The sequence below is a fragment of the Crinia signifera genome, chromosome 7, assembly GCF_055691185.1.
Source record: "Crinia signifera chromosome 7, ASM5569118v1, whole genome shotgun sequence".
Lineage (NCBI taxonomy): Eukaryota > Metazoa > Chordata > Amphibia > Anura > Myobatrachidae > Crinia > Crinia signifera.
This window is the reverse complement of record NC_139223.1, coordinates 147,649,674-147,671,147: the sequence shown is the minus strand read 5'-3', so window position 1 is coordinate 147,671,147 and position 21,474 is coordinate 147,649,674.

Genomic DNA, 21,474 nt, shown 5'->3' with positions numbered 1-21,474 from the left:
GGTAAACAAACATAATGTGCAAAATACATCTAAATGAACACGACAATTGTAAAATATAGATAGATAAAAATACAAACAGTACATACATCACAGATAAGACATAGAGACGCTGTAAGCTTTAGCGAACTGACCATGACAGCAGTCTTTAGAGATAAATAATTTCAACATTAATCAAAATGCGTCTACTAACAATAAGCGGGCGCTGCCAGCGTACTACAACCACATGTAACTACACTATCAAACAGAGTCGGGTGTCTACAACAATACATTGAGGCCTATGGATACATTTAAGCCTCTAGGGCTGACCGTATTTAATTTCATAATCCAAAAAGCCTCGCGCTGCAGCAGACGTTTACCCCGGTCCCCGCCCCTCAAGGACGCCGGGACATGGTCTATCATCCTATATCGCAAGGACGACACCCCATGTCGGGCGTCCAAGAAGTGGCGGGCCACGGGCTGATCACTTTTCTTGGAGGCTAATGCATTCTTGATTGCCGACCTGTGGGCTGCCATACGCTCCTTGAACGCACGTTCTGTCTTACCTACGTATGACAGCCCACAGGGACAAATGATCTGGTACACAGTGAATTTAGTGTTGCAATTTAATGCATGTCTAATGGACAATGGGCGGCCCGTTTGGGGGTGATAAAAGGTAGGTCCGGGGATCTATCTATATTTTACAATTGTCGTGTTCATTTAGATGTATTTTGCACATTATGTTTGTTTACCTTTGATTCACCGATCGTGCTCAGCGCTATGGAGCGCGCCATCTTTGCTGTTTTTGTTTACTGGTATCCCCTAACAACGGCCCGTGATACGGCGTTGAGGGGTGATGACATCACTTGTGGAGATCGTGGGGCTGGGCGTGGGCTTGACTCCCGCCTCACGCAGTACACATTGCTATTTAAACTTGAATCACTTGCCTTTGTGTTAGCCTGAAGACAACATGTAAATGTTGAAACGTAGCTGAAGTGCTAATCATTAAAACCACGTATTTATACGAAGCTGGAGTGCTGCATCATTGTTTCCTGTATACGCTAATCTAGCATTGGATACGGGCACCCGCTGAAGGTTCATCTGCACATTGTTGGAGTGCCGGACAAAAGTGTTTGTTATATTGGAGCTATCAACTGGGACTTTCTCTCATTGGATATCTTCGGCCAAGGCACCCCCCCCCACCACCAAGTACTGTCAAGTCGCTCAGGTGATGTGGTGCGCATGTTTTCATGAACACCACTTGTCGTCTTCTATGTTCAAAGTGTTATTGAAGCACTGTTTTTTCAATATTTTTGTATTTTTTGTCCAGTAACAAGCACTGTCACTTTAAAAACACTGCCTCGGCAGTCTTAAACGCTTTTTGCACTGTATTGGTGTTTCTCATCGGTCTATATTAGAGGTGCTACATCATGGCCGAGGGCACTGACGAAGCTGTGGGCGGGCTCAGGCAGATTGTGTTACCAGCCTGTGACATTTTCAGCTACTCTGAGTCAGAAGCCGAGGGTATACGTTTTAAAGATGATGTTACACAGGTGGGTATTCCAGTCCCTCTGGATGACACCTATAGAGATCTATTGAAGTTGCATAAACGTTATACTGATTACTACATGCATGGGCTCACTCTGAGCGATTACCATAGATCTAGGAAAATCCCTCGGGGACTCAGAGTTAGGAATGGTCCCACTATTGGGAGAAATGATCCTAATTTTTGTAAAAAATGGGCAGCAATTGCCAACAAATGCTCCCTGGACCTAATGCTGCTGATCATTGAGCAGTGCAGCAAAGAGATGGCAGCCACTACTACCAAAATCGAGTCTTTTGAAATTCTACATAAAGAGGAGTTGAAGAGTGATGTCTCTATTGATTGGTATGGTAAACTCCAAGCCCAAATACAGTCATATAAACAAGAATTGGCCAAATTTAAAAAAGAAAAACGTAATAAAGTAGACCAAGATTATGAAAACAATACGGTCTACAGATGGGCGGAGCCTGCCTTCGACAACTCTAAAAGAAAGCCATTCTTCCGCAGACGGAGAGGTGATACCGGCAGGAATTACGGATCATCCACTGATGTGGGATCCTCTAACAGTGAGAGCGACACAATCAAGGCACACATGCAATCCAAAGCACAGGGACACCCTTTAGGGGTGGCAACCCGCGCCCGGATCAAGGGCGGAGGCGAAGATTTACCCGACGTGCCGGCCAAAACAAAAGGCAGAGGACGTGGAGCAAAGCCCCCCAGGGGCCGTTAAATTTGGTGGTTAACATCTCTTCTTACCAATTGTCTAACGAGGAGGAGAAACTCTTGAATAAGGGGTTATCCTTTATACCCTCAGTTCAATTTAATAAAGAGCAGTGGACAGTAGACCAACACCGTCTCCACAGACAATTGAAAATCAAAGAATACTTCGCAAAAAACCCTGTACTGAATGTACAAAGTGAAATACTTCCACCCCAGTTGACAAAAGTTTTACCCAGATCCAGTTTCGATCCCCAGGGTTTTAATCCCTCGGTAAAAACCTTAATGAGACTGTTGAATGAAGAAGTCGACACAGTGACAGTGCCGACAGCTCCTAAACTACAGTGCAATTTCTCTAAAAAAGAACGTGAGTGTCTTGAAGCCCTGTCAAGGAACAAGTCTATTGTTTTCCGCAGTGCGGATAAGGGGGGTGCCCTGGTGATCCAGGATAGTGCCAAGTACCACCTACAAGTGATGCGTCATCTAGAAGACACCACCACTTACAGTAAATTGCCTGGTGATCCATCGTCTACATTTAAACAAGAACTTTCTGAACTCTTGCAACGTGGAGTGGACAGTAATATCATTTCCCCCAAATTAAAAGAAGCACTGCTCCCGAAAGCCCCAATTGTGCCGATTATGTATTGTATCCCCAAGATACATAAGTCACTCAGTGATCCTCCTGGTAGACCCATTGTGTCTGCCAGGGGATCACTGTTTCAACCCACGTCCATTTACATTGACAGCCTCATACAGCCCTGTTTGTCCGCAAACCCTAGATTCCTGCAGGATACTACCAGCTTGCTATGCAAATTAAAAGATCTGCCTCCACTGAATGATGATGTGGTGATGTTTACGGTTGATGTGGGAAGCCTATACACGGTGATACCACACCATTTGGGTTTACCGTGTATGGCCAGTTTCTTGAAAAATAGTTCCAATTATTCCGGACCCGATGTAGGCTTAATCATTGATCTTTTAAGTATGGTCCTCACAAGGAATTTTTTTCTGTATGGTTCGCAGTTTTACCTGCAAGATGTTGGCGTAGCGATGGGGGCGGCGGTCGCTCCATCCTACGCCAACGTCTATATGTTTTCAATCGAGGAGGATGTTTTCTTCTCAAGTCCAGATGTGGCGGGTAGAATTATTTTCTATACCCGTTACATCGACGACTTGCTAATTTTCTGGCAGGGCGATGGAGGTGATCTTGCTGCTCTTATAGATACAGTAGATACAATCAAGGCCCTGGTACTATTAAATTCACCTATAATTCAAGTAAAACTGTCATACACTTTTTGGATGTTTCGATTTCCATTAAGGATGGTTTGATTGCAACATGTCTGTACTCTAAACCTACAGACCGAAATAACTTGCTACATTTTGAGAGCTGTCACCCACGGTCTACCCTCCATGGGTTACCATACTCTCAATTAATTAGATGTAAAAGAATCAATTCAGACCCCATAATTGCCGACCAACAAATGAATGTAATGATGGATAACTTTCATGCTAGGGGATATGGCAAAGATCTCCTATTGGATGCTAAAGCGAGGGTTGATAGTACCCCCAGAGAATCCCTATTGTCAGTTTCTAAAAAATCTAGTCCTAGGGGACCAATGATACCCTTCATACAAACATTCAACCGGTCTAGTCCATCCATTGTTAATAAAACTAAAAAGTTTTGGTCTATTGTGTCTTCTGACCAGGATCTTAAGCTACAATCCACTAGATTAATGCCCTGCTTCAAACGTGGACGGAATCTTCGTGATAAGTTGGTGCAAACTTACAGTGAGCCTGAAACTGCCCCAGTGGGAAAAATGGGATGTTCTCGCTGTACCTGCACTACCTGTAGATTCCTTATCCCCGGACCTACCTTTTATCACCCCCAAACGGGCCGCCCATTGTCCATTAGACATGCATTAAATTGCAACACTAAATTCACTGTGTACCAAATCATTTGTCCCTGTGGGCTGTCATACGTAGGTAAGACAGAACGTGCGTTCAAGGAGCGTATGGCAGCCCACAGGTCGGCAATCAAGAATGCATTAGCCTCCAAGAAAAGTGATCAGCCCGTGGCCCGCCACTTCTTGGACGCCCGACATGGGGTGTCGTCCTTGCGATATAGGATGATAGACCATGTCCCGGCGTCCTTGAGGGGCGGGGACCGGGGTAAACGTCTGCTGCAGCGCGAGGCTTTTTGGATTATGAAATTAAATACGGTCAGCCCTAGAGGCTTAAATGAATCCATAGGCCTCAATGTATTGTTGTAGACACCCGACTCTGTTTGATAGTGTAGTTACATGTGGTTGTAGTACGCTGGCAGCGCCCGCTTATTGTTAGTAGACGCATTTTGATTAATGTTGGAATTATTTATCTCTAAAGACTGCTGTCATGGTCAGTTCGCTAAAGCTTACAGCGTCTCTATGTCTTATCCGTGATGTATGTACTGTTTGTATTTTTATCTATCTATATTTTACAATTGTCGTGTTCATTTAGATGTATTTTGCACATTATGTTTGTTTACCTTTGATTCACCGATCGTGCTCAGCGCTATGGAGTGCGCCATCTTTGCTGTTTTTGTTTACTGGTATCCCCTAACAACGGCCCGTGATACGGCGTTGAGGGGTGATGACATCACTTGTGGAGATCGTGGGGCTGGGCGTGGGCTTGACTCCCGCCTCACCCAGTACACATTGCTATTTAAACTTGAATCACTTGCCTTTGTGTTAGCCTGAAGACAACATGTAAATGTTGAAACGTAGCTGAAGTGCTAATCATTAAAACCACGTATTTATACGAAGCTGGAGTGCTGCATCATTGTTTCCTGTATACGCTAATCTAGCATTGGATACGGGCACCCGCTGAAGGTTCATCTGCACATTGTTGGAGTGCCGGACAAAAGTGTTTGTTATATATATATATATATATATATATATATATATATATATATATATATATACTGTGTATATATATATATATATATATATATATACTGTGTATATATATATATATATATATATATATATATATATATATATATATATACATACATATATATGGCTAGTGTTCATGTGTAACTAAAATGCTGCCATCTGCTGGAAGCAAGTGAAACTACATCTCTTTCTCTTTCATATAGAAACACAGAGGCAATCAAGTAGCAGACTAGCTTTCAAAGCTTTTGCTTCGAGCGGGCTTAGCTAGTATTTATTATAAGCTTATAACTGTGATCAAAACAGATTTTTACATTATCAACATCGCTATTTTTATGATTTAGCTAAATGTAAGATTTAGCTAAATTTATTTTTAAAGCATTAGTTCAATTTAAATATGACCATCAACAGTAATAAATACTTTTGTATTAGGGAATTTAGTCTTATAAATACAATACTGTATAGCAAAAACCACCTTATTATACAAACTGGCGAAGGTCTGGAAAGTACAATGCCCCCAATGCTAATTCCTAACCATTTCAATTCTCCTCATAGGAGGTATTGGTATTCAATCTGGAATTCCAACTGTCGGGACAGTCAGAAGCCCAGTTCATTTTCACCCAGCTCCACAGCTTCATGACAGTCGGAATTCAATGTTCTGACACGCTAAGTGTCAAAAAGGGGCGTGATGGAGAAAAAGGCCATGGATTGTCGAGAAACGGACAGGAATTTGACAATCCACAGACGTTTCCTTCAAAACAGATCCAACTTGTTTTAAAGTTGCATTTGTTTTGTCAAAATCTGGCTTTAATGCTGTTGGAAATAGCGCCCTACATTAAATAACCTACTATGATGGCAAATAGCACTATTTTACACAAAAGAATAGTTTTGAATTTGAATACATTAAGCTCTGTGTAATACAATGTTTGTTGACATATAGAAGCCAAGTTTTCATAATAATTTCATGACTGGTTTTAAACACAGTCTAGACGAAGTAATACTGTAGAAAGTAATTAAACAAAGTTATTCTCAGCATATATATATATATATATATATATATATATATATATATATATAAAAAATGGGTGATGACCCCAAGTGCGCCACCAGGAAGCAGCTACTCTATATGTCACCCCTGTTAGTGGGAGACAAAACTGAGAAATGTAGAAACCAAAATATAGAGAGCGCTAAATAGTATTCCACCACCTGATATGAGTGTAATAATTCACTTCATAAATTGATACATACGAATTAGTATAAACAGGATGTTTTATTAAAACTTTTTAAAAAAATCCAATGTTGTGTTCTTTCGAGATGTCAACAAAAATAACCCAACGCGTTTCGCCTATCAGGAAGGCTTCATCAGGGGTTTTTTATGTACACATGCACGAGAAAGAACAGTGTAAAATCAATCACTGACGGAAGTATAGATTTTTAGTAGGACTTCCCACAATGATGGTGATATGGGGTCCGAAGGCAGAACTGCCCGGATCGTTCTTTTCACTATTCGTGGCCCTTTTTGAGGGATTATAGGAGAGGCGAGATAGCCTATCTCCCAACATGCCCCTCTCCAGGAGAAACAGAATGCTCTATTCGTGGACTTTCCTCTTGATTAATGATCACTAATGTGATGCCATGGGGTGGTTCTGCTGGGCTGGCCTGGGGGGCCCTGTGCCCTGGACCTGTCCCAGAGTAGTGTTAGGGACTTGTCCTAATGAGGTAACCTGGACGCGGTGGACAAGCCGATACTAATGGCCATTACTATGCTAAGAACCACCCCATGGCATCACATTAGTGTGAAATTAAAGTGATAGTAAAAGGGATAGGGGAAATTATATGTGATAGGACTTACCAAGGTAAGAAGTAATAATAAATGTGAAGGGTGCTACAAATATATTAAACAAACTAAAGGGGTGATTGAAAGTATACGATATGATGCCATGGAGCAGCCCAGCAACAGCAGCCCAAAGAGCCCTAAGCCCCAAACACGGTCCCACAGACTAACACTCAGCATATATGTATAGTAGGACTTACCCTCATAGTGCCAAGCTGAGGTGTGCATTATTGAATGTTGGGACTCCAACCTAATTAAAATCAATTTGGGACAGGTGGGTGGGGTGCAAGTTTAGGAGGAAGGCGTCTCTAGTTCCTTCCAGTGTGTATGAATACACAATATATAGTACATAGGGGGAGGGGCCCTAAACTGCACACCCTGGACATATGAGGTGCTACCTGCTGAGACTTGTAGTGCAGCAAGCAGGAGGAGGAGTTTGCAGGTGCACACTAAATATATATGCTAGACCTTTTAATATCTTGCTATATTGCATTTGAGGTTATTAGCATAGTAATGGCCATTAGTATCGGCTTGTCCACCGCGTCCAGGTTACCTCATTAGGACAAGTCCCTAACACTACTCTGGGACAGGTCCAGGGCACAGGGCCCCCCAGGCCAGCCCAGCAGAACCACCCCATGGCATCACATTAGTGTGAAATTAAAGTGATAGTAAAAGGGATAGGGGAAATTATATGTGATAGGACTTACCAAGGTAAGAAGTAATAATAAATGTGAAGGGTGCTACAAATATATTAAACAAACTAAAGGGGTGATTGAAAGTATACGATATGATGCCATGGAGCAGCCCAGCAACAGCAGCCCAAAGAGCCCTGAGCCCCAAACACGGTCCCACAGACTAACACTCAGCATATATGTATAGTAGGACTTACCCTCATAGTGCCAAGCTGAGGTGTGCAGTCTTGAATGTTGGGACTCCAACCTAATTAAAATCAATTTGGGACAGGTGGGTGGGGTGCAAGTTTAGGAGGAAGGCGTCTCTAGTTCCTTCCAGTGTGTATGAATACACAATATATAGTACATAGGGGGAGGGGCCCTAAACTGCACACCCTGGACATATGAGGTGCTACCTGCTGAGACTTGTAGTGCAGCAAGCAGGAGGAGGAGTTTGCAGGTGCACACTAAATATATATGCTAGACCTTTTAATATCTTGCTATATTGCATTTGAGGTTATTAGCATAGTAATGGCCATTAGTATCGGCTTGTCCACCGCGTCCAGGTTACCTCATTAGGACAAGTCCCTAACACTACTCTGGGACAGGTCCAGGGCACAGGGCCCCCCAGGCCAGCCCAGCAGAACCACCCCATGGCATCACATTAGTGTGAAATTAAAGTGATAGTAAAAGGGATAGGGGAAATTATATGTGATAGGACTTACCAAGGTAAGAAGTAATAATAAATGTGAAGGGTGCTACAAATATATTAAACAAACTAAAGGGGTGATTGAAAGTATACGATATGATGCCATGGAGCAGCCCAGCAACAGCAGCCCAAAGAGCCCTGAGCCCCAAACACGGTCCCACAGACTAACACTCAGCATATATGTATAGTAGGACTTACCCTCATAGTGCCAAGCTGAGGTGTGCAGTCTTGAATGTTGGGACTCCAACCTAATTAAAATCAATTTGGGACAGGTGGGTGGGGTGCAAGTTTAGGAGGAAGGCGTCTCTAGTTCCTTCCAGTGTGTATGAATACACAATATATAGTACATAGGGGGAGGGGCCCTAAACTGCACACCCTGGACATATGAGGTGCTACCTGCTGAGACTTGTAGTGCAGCAAGCAGGAGGAGGAGTTTGCAGGTGCACACTAAATATATATGCTAGACCTTTTAATATCTTGCTATATTGCATTTGAGGTTATTAGCATAGTAATGGCCATTAGTATCGGCTTGTCCACCGCGTCCAGGTTACCTCATTAGGACAAGTCCCTAACACTACTCTGGGACAGGTCCAGGGCACAGGGCCCCCTAGGCCAGCCCAGCAGAACCACCCCATGGCATCACATTAGTGTGAAATTAAAGTGATAGTAAAAGGGATAGGGGAAATTATATGTGATAGGACTTACCAAGGTAAGAAGTAATAATAAATGTGAAGGGTGCTACAAATATATTAAACAAACTAAAGGGGTGATTGAAAGTATACGATATGATGCCATGGAGCAGCCCAGCAACAGCAGCCCAAAGAGCCCTGAGCCCCAAACACGGTCCCACAGACTAACACTCAGCATATATGTATAGTAGGACTTACCCTCATAGTGCCAAGCTGAGGTGTGCAGTCTTGAATGTTGGGACTCCAACCTAATTAAAATCAATTTGGGACAGGTGGGTGGGGTGCAAGTTTAGGAGGAAGGCGTCTCTAGTTCCTTCCAGTGTGTATGAATACACAATATATAGTACATAGGGGGAGGGGCCCTAAACTGCACACCCTGGACATATGAGGTGCTACCTGCTGAGACTTGTAGTGCAGCAAGCAGGAGGAGGAGTTTGCAGGTGCACACTAAATATATATGCTAGACCTTTTAATATCTTGCTATATTGCATTTGAGGTTATTAGCATAGTAATGGCCATTAGTATCGGCTTGTCCACCGCGTCCAGGTTACCTCATTAGGACAAGTCCCTAACACTACTCTGGGACAGGTCCAGGGCACAGGGCCCCCCAGGCCAGCCCAGCAGAACCACCCCATGGCATCACATTAGTGTGAAATTAAAGTGATAGTAAAAGGGATAGGGGAAATTATATGTGATAGGACTTACCAAGGTAAGAAGTAATAATAAATGTGAAGGGTGCTACAAATATATTAAACAAACTAAAGGGGTGATTGAAAGTATACGATATGATGCCATGGAGCAGCCCAGCAACAGCAGCCCAAAGAGCCCTGAGCCCCAAACACGGTCCCACAGACTAACACTCAGCATATATGTATAGTAGGACTTACCCTCATAGTGCCAAGCTGAGGTGTGCAGTCTTGAATGTTGGGACTCCAACCTAATTAAAATCAATTTCGGTTGATATACAGAGTTTACTTCTTAAGGGCAGTATTCAATGAAAAAAATTCTCTGTGCATGGTGAGAGATTTTTTCTCTCGCCATGCACTCTCCCTGTTCCGGAGCCTCCTGCTCCCACTATTCAATGTATTTAAGACTCGCCGCCACTCGCGGCGAGTCTTAACCCCTGCAGCGGATGAGCGTCCGCGGCAGGGAGCTTTCAGGGAGCCGGGGGACGGAAGCAGCCAGAGAGATTAAAGTCTCCCTGGCTGCTCCAGAGGAATGTGGAGGGGAGGAGGGCTCCCCGGGACCCAGGCAGCACAGGCTGCCCCCCCTATAGCCAGCGGGGGACCCAGTATTCCCTGCACCCGATCGTGCATATTAACGATCGGGTGCAGTGAATATATGAATATCTAATGAGCGGCTCGAGCGCTTCGGCCCCCTGCTGGCTGCACTGTGTAAAAAAAAAATATATATTTTTTTTAACCCCTTCCCGACATTTGACGTACATTTACGTCATGGCCGGGATGTACTTCCCGACACATGGCATAAATGTACGTCATGCCATTTAACTGTCAAAGGGTCTATAGACGCGGTGACAGTTTAAACATGTCTGCTGTCCCTGACAGCAGACATGTCCCTGCATGCCCAGGGGGGGTGGCGATGCCTCCCCCCCGTCGGCGATCGCTGTGATTGGCTGTTCAAATGTGAACAGCCAATTACAGCGTTTTCTGTGTACCGGCGAATAACGTTCGCCGGTGACACAGGGATCGGTGGTGATTGGTGCTGTAAAGTACAGCACCAATCACCACGGGGTGTAAGGGTGACACTGGTGTCACCCCACCTCACCCCACCCGCCCCCAAAGGCCGTGATTGGTTCGCCGGACCGACGGACCAATCACAGCCATGGAGGGTGATTTAAACTAACGGTGACTGCACTGCAGACGCCATTCCGGTCTGGAATTGCATGCAGTGCGGTCACCGTACCTATCTGCCGTGATATACTGACCTGATCCTTGCAAAATACTTACCTGATCACCTGATCACCTGATCACTGCTTGTAGCGTGCTGGATGCTTCCTGGATCTGACTTCTTGTGACTTCCTGCTGCTGCTGCAGTGTGATAGAGAGATAGAGAGAGATAGAGAGAGATAGAGAGAGATAGTGACAGAGAGTGCTATATTTTGTGTCTGCTACCCCCCCTTTTTGGGGGTGCAGGTTTTTTTTTATATATATAACTGTCAGTGCTGCTGCTGCAGTGTCATAGAGTGATAGATAGTGATAGATAGTGAGAGATAGAGAGAGATAGTGACAGAGAGTGATAGAGAGTGCTATATTTTGTGTCTGCTACCCCCCTTTTTGGGGGTGCAAGTTTTTTTTTTATATATATATAACTGTCAGTGCTGCTGCTGCAGTGTCATAGAGTGATAGATAGTGATAGATAGTGAGAGATAGAGAGATAGAGAGAGATAGTGACAGAGAGTGATAGAAAGTGCTATATTTTGTGTCTGCTACCCCCCCCCCTTTTTGGGGGTGCAGTTTTTTTTTTATATATATATATATAACTGTCAGTGCTGCTGCTGCAGTGTCATAGAGTGATAGATAGTGATAGATAGTGAGAGATAGAGAGATAGAGAGAGATAGTGACAGAGAGTGATAGAGAGTGCTATATTTTGTGTCTGCTACCCCCCCTTTTGTGCTGATCAGTATATCTGTGCTGATCAGCAACTTTTTGGGGGTGCAGGGTTTTTTTTTTTTATATATACCTGTCAGTTGCTGCCAGTTGCACTGTCAGTTGCACCAAAGGTTGTGCACCTGCTGCCCCTCACTGGTAATCAGTGTCGCATCACTGATCACCTTTTTTTTTTTTTTTTTAGGGTGCTGTGGGGTCTTTTTTAAATTTTTTTTTTTGCACACACTGTGATTTTGTGGGTGTCCTGTGGCCACTGTGCGCTGATCAGTGACGTACATCACTGATCAGCTTTTTCGGCACAGGGTTGATCTATTTTTTTTTTTTTTATCAAATTCCTGTTGCCTTTGAGCGCTGTTCAGTGACGGACGTTACTGACCAACATCTGTGCTCAATTTTTGGCGCAGGACCTTTTTTTTTTTTTTTTTTAACCCCTTTTTTTTATTGGGATCAAATTCCTGTATAAAGTATTTTTTTTTTCTGCACTACATACACACTACACACTACATACCCCCCATGTTAAAATAAAGTTTGTACCCCCCCTACACTATACACGTGTTGAAACATTTCACTACCAGAAACACAAAAATAAAAATGGCATCCCAAATGTCATCCCAAATGTCATCCCAGTCATCCAGAAGAATGTATTCAGCGGAGGAGGCATATGCCATGCTTGCCTCTGACTCTGACACAGCCAGTGAGGCAAGCGGGGAATTTGAAGGATTCATCTTAAGCTCCTCTTCCTCCTCTAGTGATGAGGGACCCCCTCAAAGACGCCCCCGTAGAGCAGCTGAGACCCCCCCCCCCAATAATTGATCTCGTATGGACCCCACCACCAGACAATTTTGAGCCCCAGGTTCCTGAGTTTTTGGCCATCCCAGGAATCCAATTTGATTCCACAGGTCTCAGAGAAATTGACTTTTTCAAATTATTTTTCTCTGATGATTTTATAAATTTAATGGTGGACCAAACTAATTTATATGCCCAGCAGTTTATTGCTCAAAACCCCATGTCATCATTTGCTAGGTGGACCCCTGTAGATGCAGTAGAGATGATGACGTTTTGGGGTCTGGTGTTTCATATGGGCATAGTAAAAAAGCCAGAAATTAGGCAATATTGGAGGGCAAGGTATGGCATAAAAATGTATAAGCTGTGTGAAAGCACCTCAGGGTACACCCACAGGTTTAGGGTATATGAAGGGAAGGATTCAAGAATTGAACCGCCAGAATGCCCCCCTCCCTCGTAGGTGTTAGTGGAAAAATTGTCTGGGATTTAGTGCACCCCTTCCTGGATAAAGGTTATCACCTCTATGTGGATAACTTTTACACTAGCATCCCCCTGTTTAAGGCCCTTGGTTCAAGAGGTACAGCAGCTTGCGGTACTGTGCGCAAGAACCAAAGAGGCCTCCCAAAAACGCACATTGCCCAAGTAATGAGAAGGGGTGAAAGCAGGGGAATATGCACCGAAAATATGTTGTTGGTCAAATATAAGGACAAGAGGGATGTCCTTATACTGACAACAATTCATGGAGACAGTACCACCTCCATCCCTGTACGAGGTACCAGTACCCACACCTCAAAACCTAATTGTATCCTAGATTACAATAGGTACATGGGCGGAGTGGATCTTTCAGATCAGGTACTGAAGCCGTACAGTGCCCTGCGGAAAACAAAAATCTGGTACAAGAAGCTGGCCGTGTATATCATCCAGATGGCACTGTATAACGCTTACGTGCTATTCCGTTCTACCAGCCAGAGGGGGACATTTATGCACTTTCAAGAGGAAGTCATAGAGGGCCTAATATTTGGGAACCAGCAGGCAGAGGGCCCCAGTACTTCTAGTACTGGCCCCCGTATTGTACCAGGGCAGCATTTTCCTGATGAAATCCCCTCCACTGGAAAAAAGGGCAGGACACAAAAAAGGTGCAAAGTTTGCTATAAAAAGGGAATAAGAAAGCAAACTATTTTCCAGTGTGACACTTGCCCCGACAAACCCGGCCTATGTATAAAGGAGTGTTTTAAAATATACCACACATCTATGGATTATTAGGTTCATCATTTCACCGTGCTTCGGGGGTCTTGCTAATGCCACATAGCACCCACCATTCATTCCACCAGAATCTAAGCCGCAAAATCCAAAAATCACTCCTTCCCTTCTGAGTCCTGCCATGCACCCAACTGGTATTTTTTGGTCACATGTGAGGCATTGCCATACTCGGGAGAAATTGGGGCACAGATTTTGGGGTGCTTTTTCTCCTTCATACCTTCTGAAAATGAAAAATTTTGAGCCAGAACTGCATTTTTGTGTAAAAAAATTAAATTTTTCATTTTCACTGCCCAGTTGTATCAAAATTGGTGAAACCCCTGGGGGTTTGAAATGTACACTATACCCCTAGATGAATTCCCTGAGGGGTGTAGTTTGCAAAATGAGGTCACTTGTGGGGGGGTTCCACTGTATTGGTGCTTTGGGGGTCTTGCTAATGCGACATAGCACCCACCAACATTCCACCAGAATCTGTGCTGCAAAATCCAAATATCACTCCTTCCCTTCGGAGTCCTGCCACTTTTTGGTCACACATGAGGCATTGCCGTACTCGGGAGAAATTGGGGCACAGATTTTGGGGTGCTTTTTCTCCTTCATTCCTTCTGAAAATGAAAAATTTTGAGCCAGAACTGCATTTTTGTGTAAAAAAATGTAATTTTTCATTTTCACTGCCCAGTTGTATCAAAATTGGTGAAACCCCTGGGGGTTTGAAATGTACACTATAGCCCTAGATGAATTCCCTGAGGGGTGTAGTTTGCAAAATGGGGTCACTTGTGGGGGGGGTTCCACTGTATTGGTGCTTGGGGGGTCTTGCTAATGCGACATAGCACCCACCAACATTCCACCAGAATCTGAGCTGCAAAATCCAAAAATCACTCCTTCCCTTCTGAGTCCTGCCATGCACCCAAGTGGTATTTTTTGGTCACATGTGAGGCATTGCCGTACTCGGGAGAAATTGGGGCACAGATTTTGGGGTGCTTTTTCTCCTTCATACCTTCTGAAAATGAAAAATTTTGAGCCAGAACTGCATTTTTGTGTAAAAAATTGTAATTTTTCATTTTCACTGCCCAGTTGTATCAAAATTGGTGAAACCCCTGGGGGTTTGAAATGTACACTATAGCCCTAGATGAATTCCCTGAGGGGTGTAGTTTGCAAAATGGGGTCACTTGTGGGGGGGTTCCACTGTATTGGTGCTTGGGGGGTCAGAGCCGGCCCTAGCCTAACTGATGCCCTAGGCAAGATTTTGGCTGGTGCCCCCTAGCACCGCCACTAGTTCCACCTCTGACCCTGCTCCCCTTTCCCAGCACCATCAATCCTCATCATAGCAGTCATCATTTTGGTGCTCCTACCCGCAATATTTTAAATAGAAACAGTGCACACATTCGGTGTGCAGCCCAAACAGGGGTGTGTTCTTGCTGGGAAGGGGCATGGCCACACAATAGTACCCCCAATTCAAATTATGCCACACAGTAGTGCAACTTTATTCACATTATATCATGCGATGGTGTCCCTTATTCACGTTACATCACACAGTAGTACCACTTTACCTTATAGACATTACTCGTCACATTATTCACATTATACCCTTAGGGGAGGAGGCCCGAGGCCCCCACTGGGCCCTTCCATCAGACTTTGGCCTGGGTAATTTGTACCCCCTACCCCTTTCTCTTGGCACCCCTGATAATACCACACAGTAATGCCCCTTACACATGACACACATTATTAATGTCCATATAAAAATAATGCCCTTACACATTATGCCAAACTTTATTAATGCCCTTCATACACATAATGACACACATAATGCCCCTTACACATATGCTGCACATTATTAATGCCCTTATACACATGACACACATAATGCCTGCTACAAATGTCGCACATTATTAATGCATTTATACATGACACACATAATGCCCCTTACACATATGCCGAACACTATTGCACAACCAACCCACCCGCAGACAGCACTCGCTAACACTGTGACCTCTGCCTCTGCTTGGATACAGATGTTTCCTCATACATCTTGCCTCAATAGGCCATGCAGCTCCTGGCCAGTTCTGCTAACGTTGGGTGCCTTTTTTGCTGAAAATTTGTCTTATTTGCATTGTTATGACCAGCACACACAAGGAGCTTCCAATGATTAAAATAATATGTGGCATGCCTATATTCTGTGTGCGACTGTGGCTGTACCTGCATACAGAATGCTATGTTACAGTGATTTCCATGAATACACTATTTCATATGCAGATACAGCCTCACTCACACACAGAATATAGGCATGCTGAATATCATTTTAATCAGCAGAAGCTGCTGCTGCCCCCAGGCATTCCAAATGCCCTAGGCAATTGCCTAGTTGGCCTATGCCTAAGGCCGGCTCTGTGGGGGGTCTTGCTAATGCGACATAGCACCCACCAACATTCCACCAGAATCTGAGCTGCAAAATCCAAAAATCACTCCTTCCCTTCTGAGTCCTGCCTTGCACCCAAATGGTATTTTTTGGTCACATGTGAGGCATTGCCATACTCGGGAGAAATTGGGGCACAGATTTTGGGGTGCTTTTTCTCCTTCATACCTTCTGAAAATGAAAAATTTTGAGCCAGAACTGCATTTTTGTGTAAAAAAATGTAATTTTTCATTTTCACTGCCCAGTTGTATCAAAATTGGTAAAACCCCTGGGGGTTTGAAATGTACACTGTACCCCTAGATGAATTCCCTGAGGGGTGTAGTTTGCAAAATGGGGTCACTTGTGGGGGGGTTCCACTGTATTGGTGCTTGGGGGGTCTTGCTAATGCGACATAGCACCCACCAACATTCCACCAGAATCTGAGCTGCAAAATCCAAAAATCACTCCTTCCCTTCTGAGTCCTGCCATGCACCCAAATGGTATTTTTTGGTCACATGTGAGGCATTTCCGTACTCGGGAGAAATTGGGGCACAGATTTTGGGGTGCTTTTTCTCCTTCATACCTTCTGAAAATGAAAATTTTTGAGCCAGAACTGCATTTTTGTGTAAAAAAATGTAATTTTTCATTTTCACTGCCCAGTTGTATCAAAATTGGTGAAACCCCTGGGGGTTTGAAATGTACACTATACCCCTAGATGAATTCCCTGAGGGGTGTAGTTTGCAAAATGGGGTCACTTGTGGGGGGGTTCCACTGTATTGGTGCTTGGGGGGTCTTGCTAATGCGACATAGCACCCACCAACATTCCACCAGAATCTGAGCTGCAAAATCCAAAAATCACTCCTTCCCTTCTGAGTCTTGCCATGCACCCAAATGGTATTTTTTGGTCACATGTGAGGCATTGCCGTACTCGGAAGAAATTGGGGCACAGATTTTGGGGTGCTTTGTCTCCTTCATTCCTTGTGAAAATGAAAAATTTTGAGCCAGAACTGCATTTTTGTGTAAAAAATGTAATTTTTCATTTGCACAGCCCAGTTGTATCAAAATTGGTGAAACCCCTGGGGGTTTGAAATGTACACTATACCCCTAGATGAATTCCCTGAGGGGTGTAGTTTGCAAAATGGGGTCACTTGTGGGGGGGTTCCTAAATTTTAGCATCTTATGGTGCCTAGAAACCTACATGGTGCCTAAAAAATAATCTCATAAAAAGGAGGCTCCAGGAGGGGCGTGGCCACGGCGGTGCAGGTGTGAGCAGGTGGGAGAGTGAGCTCCCTGGCATGTATGGATCCTGCGTTACCTGAAATTCCTGACGCCCGCTAAAAAAGCCGGATCCCGGGGGTCGAGGTGAGCAATTGCTGCTAGAAGAACGGCGGAGCTCCCTGAAGCATCAAGGAGTGTCCTGTGACCCGGTGAAAGAGTGGAGCAGCGGTAGTTAGAAGCCGCGAGTACGGGCGCTGCCCTCCAGCACTGATTATCCGGCGTCTGCATGTGTCCCACTGAGGGAGCCGGCGGGAGCGTGCAGGACGCGAACACTTCCCCAGACACTCACGCAGTAGCGGGGAAGTGAGTTCGGGCGGCTTGGAGGACGGAAGAGGAGAGGAAAGTGGCCTGGGCGATCGGAGAGAGTCCTGAGCACACCGACTAAGGATATTAGTGGGTGCAATAAAGAACTGCAGCGGGTGAGGTGGCGAGAGCACTCACATATTACTGTTATAACTGCATTGAAAGACCGGACTACAGCAAAGCATCATACCCTGGGCTCTTCAAGGTCTGCAAGACAACAAGCTGGTGCAGTATAAACTTTTTATGTATCTTCTTGTGTCAAGGCATATGATATAACACAAGCCCTCCCTGCCCGGCCCGGCGGTTGGTATCCGCGACTTGCGGTAGACAACAAACAGCATATTAGACGTGTATGTGACTTTCAATACAATATAACCCCCTCTGCTAGCCCTGTCTATTTGGCGACCCTATAAAACTGGTGCACTAACGGGTTGATACCCCCGGACTGCAGACCATCTAATAGGTCCGGCTTTGGCTGTGTGACCGGAGGCACCGGCACCACACTCCTGATTGCAGCTATAAGATAAAGAGCAGCGGTGCAATGTTAAAAGCAACATAGACTGTATATTGAAAAGTGGTGTACGGCGTGATTGGTGGGTGACTATAACAGGAGTGACCTGAAGAGCAGGGGGCACCAGTACTGTACCCCTGACTGCCCCTGCTACCATAGAGCAGCAGTGTAATATCAAAAGTAACAGTGACAGCATATCAAAAAGTGGTGCAAATACCCCGAAAAAAAATAAAAAAAAACAATAAAAAAAAAAAAATGGGGAAAACTGGCAACACAGCAGCTGCAGCCCGGCTTCAGAAATATGCCAGAGGCCAGGGCAGGAATACGCCAGAAACCCCCACGTCCACGCCTCAGGCTACACCAACAAAAAATAAAAGCCCAACACCGAACCCCACTCCAGAGATTACTCTTCAACAAGTTTTAGAAGCCATTAATAGCTCCGAACAACGTTTGTCTGAACAAATAAATGGTGTGCAGCAGGAAATGGAGGCAATTAAAACTGAGCTCAAAGCAAATACAGTGAGAATCAAGGAGGCAGAGGGGCGTATATCTGCAATTGAGGATAAAAATAACAGCTGGGTAAATAAAGTCAATAAAATGGCCCTGCAAATGACTGAGATGAAAAGTAAAATGGTAGAGATCGAGGGAAGAATGAGAAGGAACAATCTCAGATTTGTGGGGCTACCCGAGAACGCAGAAGGTACTGATGCGCCTAAATTTATAGTAGACTGGCTGAGCGCTAAACTTGGGAAAACTTCCTTTACAGACCACTTTGCAGTGGAAAGGGCACACAGGGTGCCATCTCGGCCTCCGCCACCAGGTGCCCCCCCAAGGACACTGATCGCGAAAATACTAAATTACCAGGACAGAGACACTGTTCTTCACCTGCTGCGCACTAAAGACCCATTAGAGCATAACGGGACAAAAATCTTGGTATTTCCCGATTTTGCCGTAGAAGTCCAGAGGGACAGAGCAAAATTTGGGGAAGTCAAACGAACACTCCGGGACAATAACGTAAAGTATTCAATGATATTTCCCTCAAAGTTAAGGGTGATAAGTGATGATGAAACCCTTTTTTTTTCCACCCCAAATGATGCGGCAAAATGGCTGGATAAAAAATTCCCGGGAAGTCGGCAGTTGGCGGTTGGTTAGGATTCAGGTTCATTTGAAAAAGAAACACAAAATGATCATGCCAGGGCGCAGCTTGTAAATTGGTGGCCCTATAAGTATAGCCCTCAGAGAAGGGGAGTTTAGAGTGTGTCGTTGTTTTTGGGTTAGGGAGGGTTTAGGATATAGGTATACCGAGGGAGGGTTGGTATGTTTTCTCTGATATTTGTAATTGTATTTTTCTTTAATGTATGTAAGTGTATTTCATGCAGTATGCAATACAGGCCGTGGCGGCAAAGAAAATGTTATAAAGCAAGGGAAGACGGGCACTGGATGGGGACGGACTGGAGGCATGGTGGGCAATGGCACCCTTAAAGTAAAATGATCAAGCTACTGTCCTGGAATGTAAGGGGCATAAATGACAAAATTAAAAGGTCTCTTGTGCTAAATCAACTAAGACAGTATAATGCGGACGTGTTCTGCCTACTCGAGACCCATTTGGTAGGGGGGAAATTAATGTCATTAAAGAAACCATGGGTCGGTTATACCTGCCATGCCCCCTTTACTTCCTCATCCAGGGGCGTCTCTGTATTGGTCAAAAAAACAGTTTCATTTGTTTGCAACAATGTAAAAATAGATGCCGGAGGTCGCTACATATTTCTTGACTGTACAATTAATACTAGGCAGATATTGTTACTTGTGGTGTATATTCCTCCACCATTTTCATATGAAGTCCTCAAGAAGGCAGTTGAATTTGTGACCCTGGTGCCGTATGCTCCTGTTGTCTGCCTGGGGGATTTCAATAATGTGTTGGATCCCCGGGCAGACAGGAGGGGCCCGGCGCAGGGCCCGGCCAGAGGAAACAGCAGGTTCGCAGAATTTATAGATAATATCGGATGGGTAGACCCCTGGAGGGAGCACAACCCCGAAGCAGTTCAGTATTCCTGCTATTCCCCCTCATATAAGACTTTTTCCCGGATCGATCTGGCCCTGGTTTCTCAGAGTCTATTGCCTCAGGTCGTGGGCTCTGAGTATAAACCAAGGGGTATTTCTGATCATTCTCCCATCATGATTGAGCTAACTGAGGTTGATACAAGAGGGCAGAGGTTCTGGAGGTTAAACCCAACTTGGATAAACCATATGGGGCAGAATGAGTCCTTGATTGTGCAGTGGGGAGAATTTTGGGAGTTCAATCGGGGATCAGCCACGACTGCGGTGATATGGGACGCGTTCCACGCCTACATAAGGGGTACCTTTAAAAAAGCCATTGCAGAAATAAAGAGAGGAAGCAGAAATAAAATTAAAGAAATGGAGAAAAAATGTGTAGCCCTAGAAGCAAAATATTTAATCTGCAATACCAATGACACAAGACGGGGATGGCAGGACGCCCAAAAAGCGTGGCTAACTACATTAGAAGAGGAGAACGCCAAAATAATGATATGCAGATCACAGAGGCAATATCAGCATTCGGACAGAGCAGGCAGCTATATGGCCTTTTTGGCACAAGCAGAAAGCCCCCCCAATATAATCAGTAGTATAAAGGACAACAAGGGAAATCTGGTGAAAACACCCCCACAGATTGGTGCGGCCTTTAAAGAGTATTACAGCAGTATATATGCCTCCAGTCTGCAATATAGTCAGGAGGAAATACAAGTATATATTGATAACATCGGGTTACCAGTATTAAATAGGTTAGATAGTGCAAGCTTGGAGGCCCCTTTAACGATAGAGGAAGTTATGACAGCGATAAAAGAACTCCCTCCGGGGAAAGCCCCCGGATTAGATGGGCTACCCTCAGAATTTTATAAAAAATATAGAGACACTATCGGCCCAATGTTATATGAGACACTTTGTGCAAGTTTCGAACAAAATAGTATCCCAAAATCCATGACACAAGCAAATATTATAGTTATATTGAAGCAGGGAAAGGACCCGACAAGTAGAGAATCATATAGACCTATCTCTCTTTTATCATGTGAAGCCAAGATTTTGGCAAAAATATTGGCAGCAAGACTTAATCAGCACATATTAAAAATTATCCATCAAGATCAGACCGGGTTCATGCCCGGCAAAACTACATCACTTAATCTCCGTAAATTATACAGTCATCTACAGATGCCAATGGAGAGCGGGGAAGAGCCAGTTGTGGTGA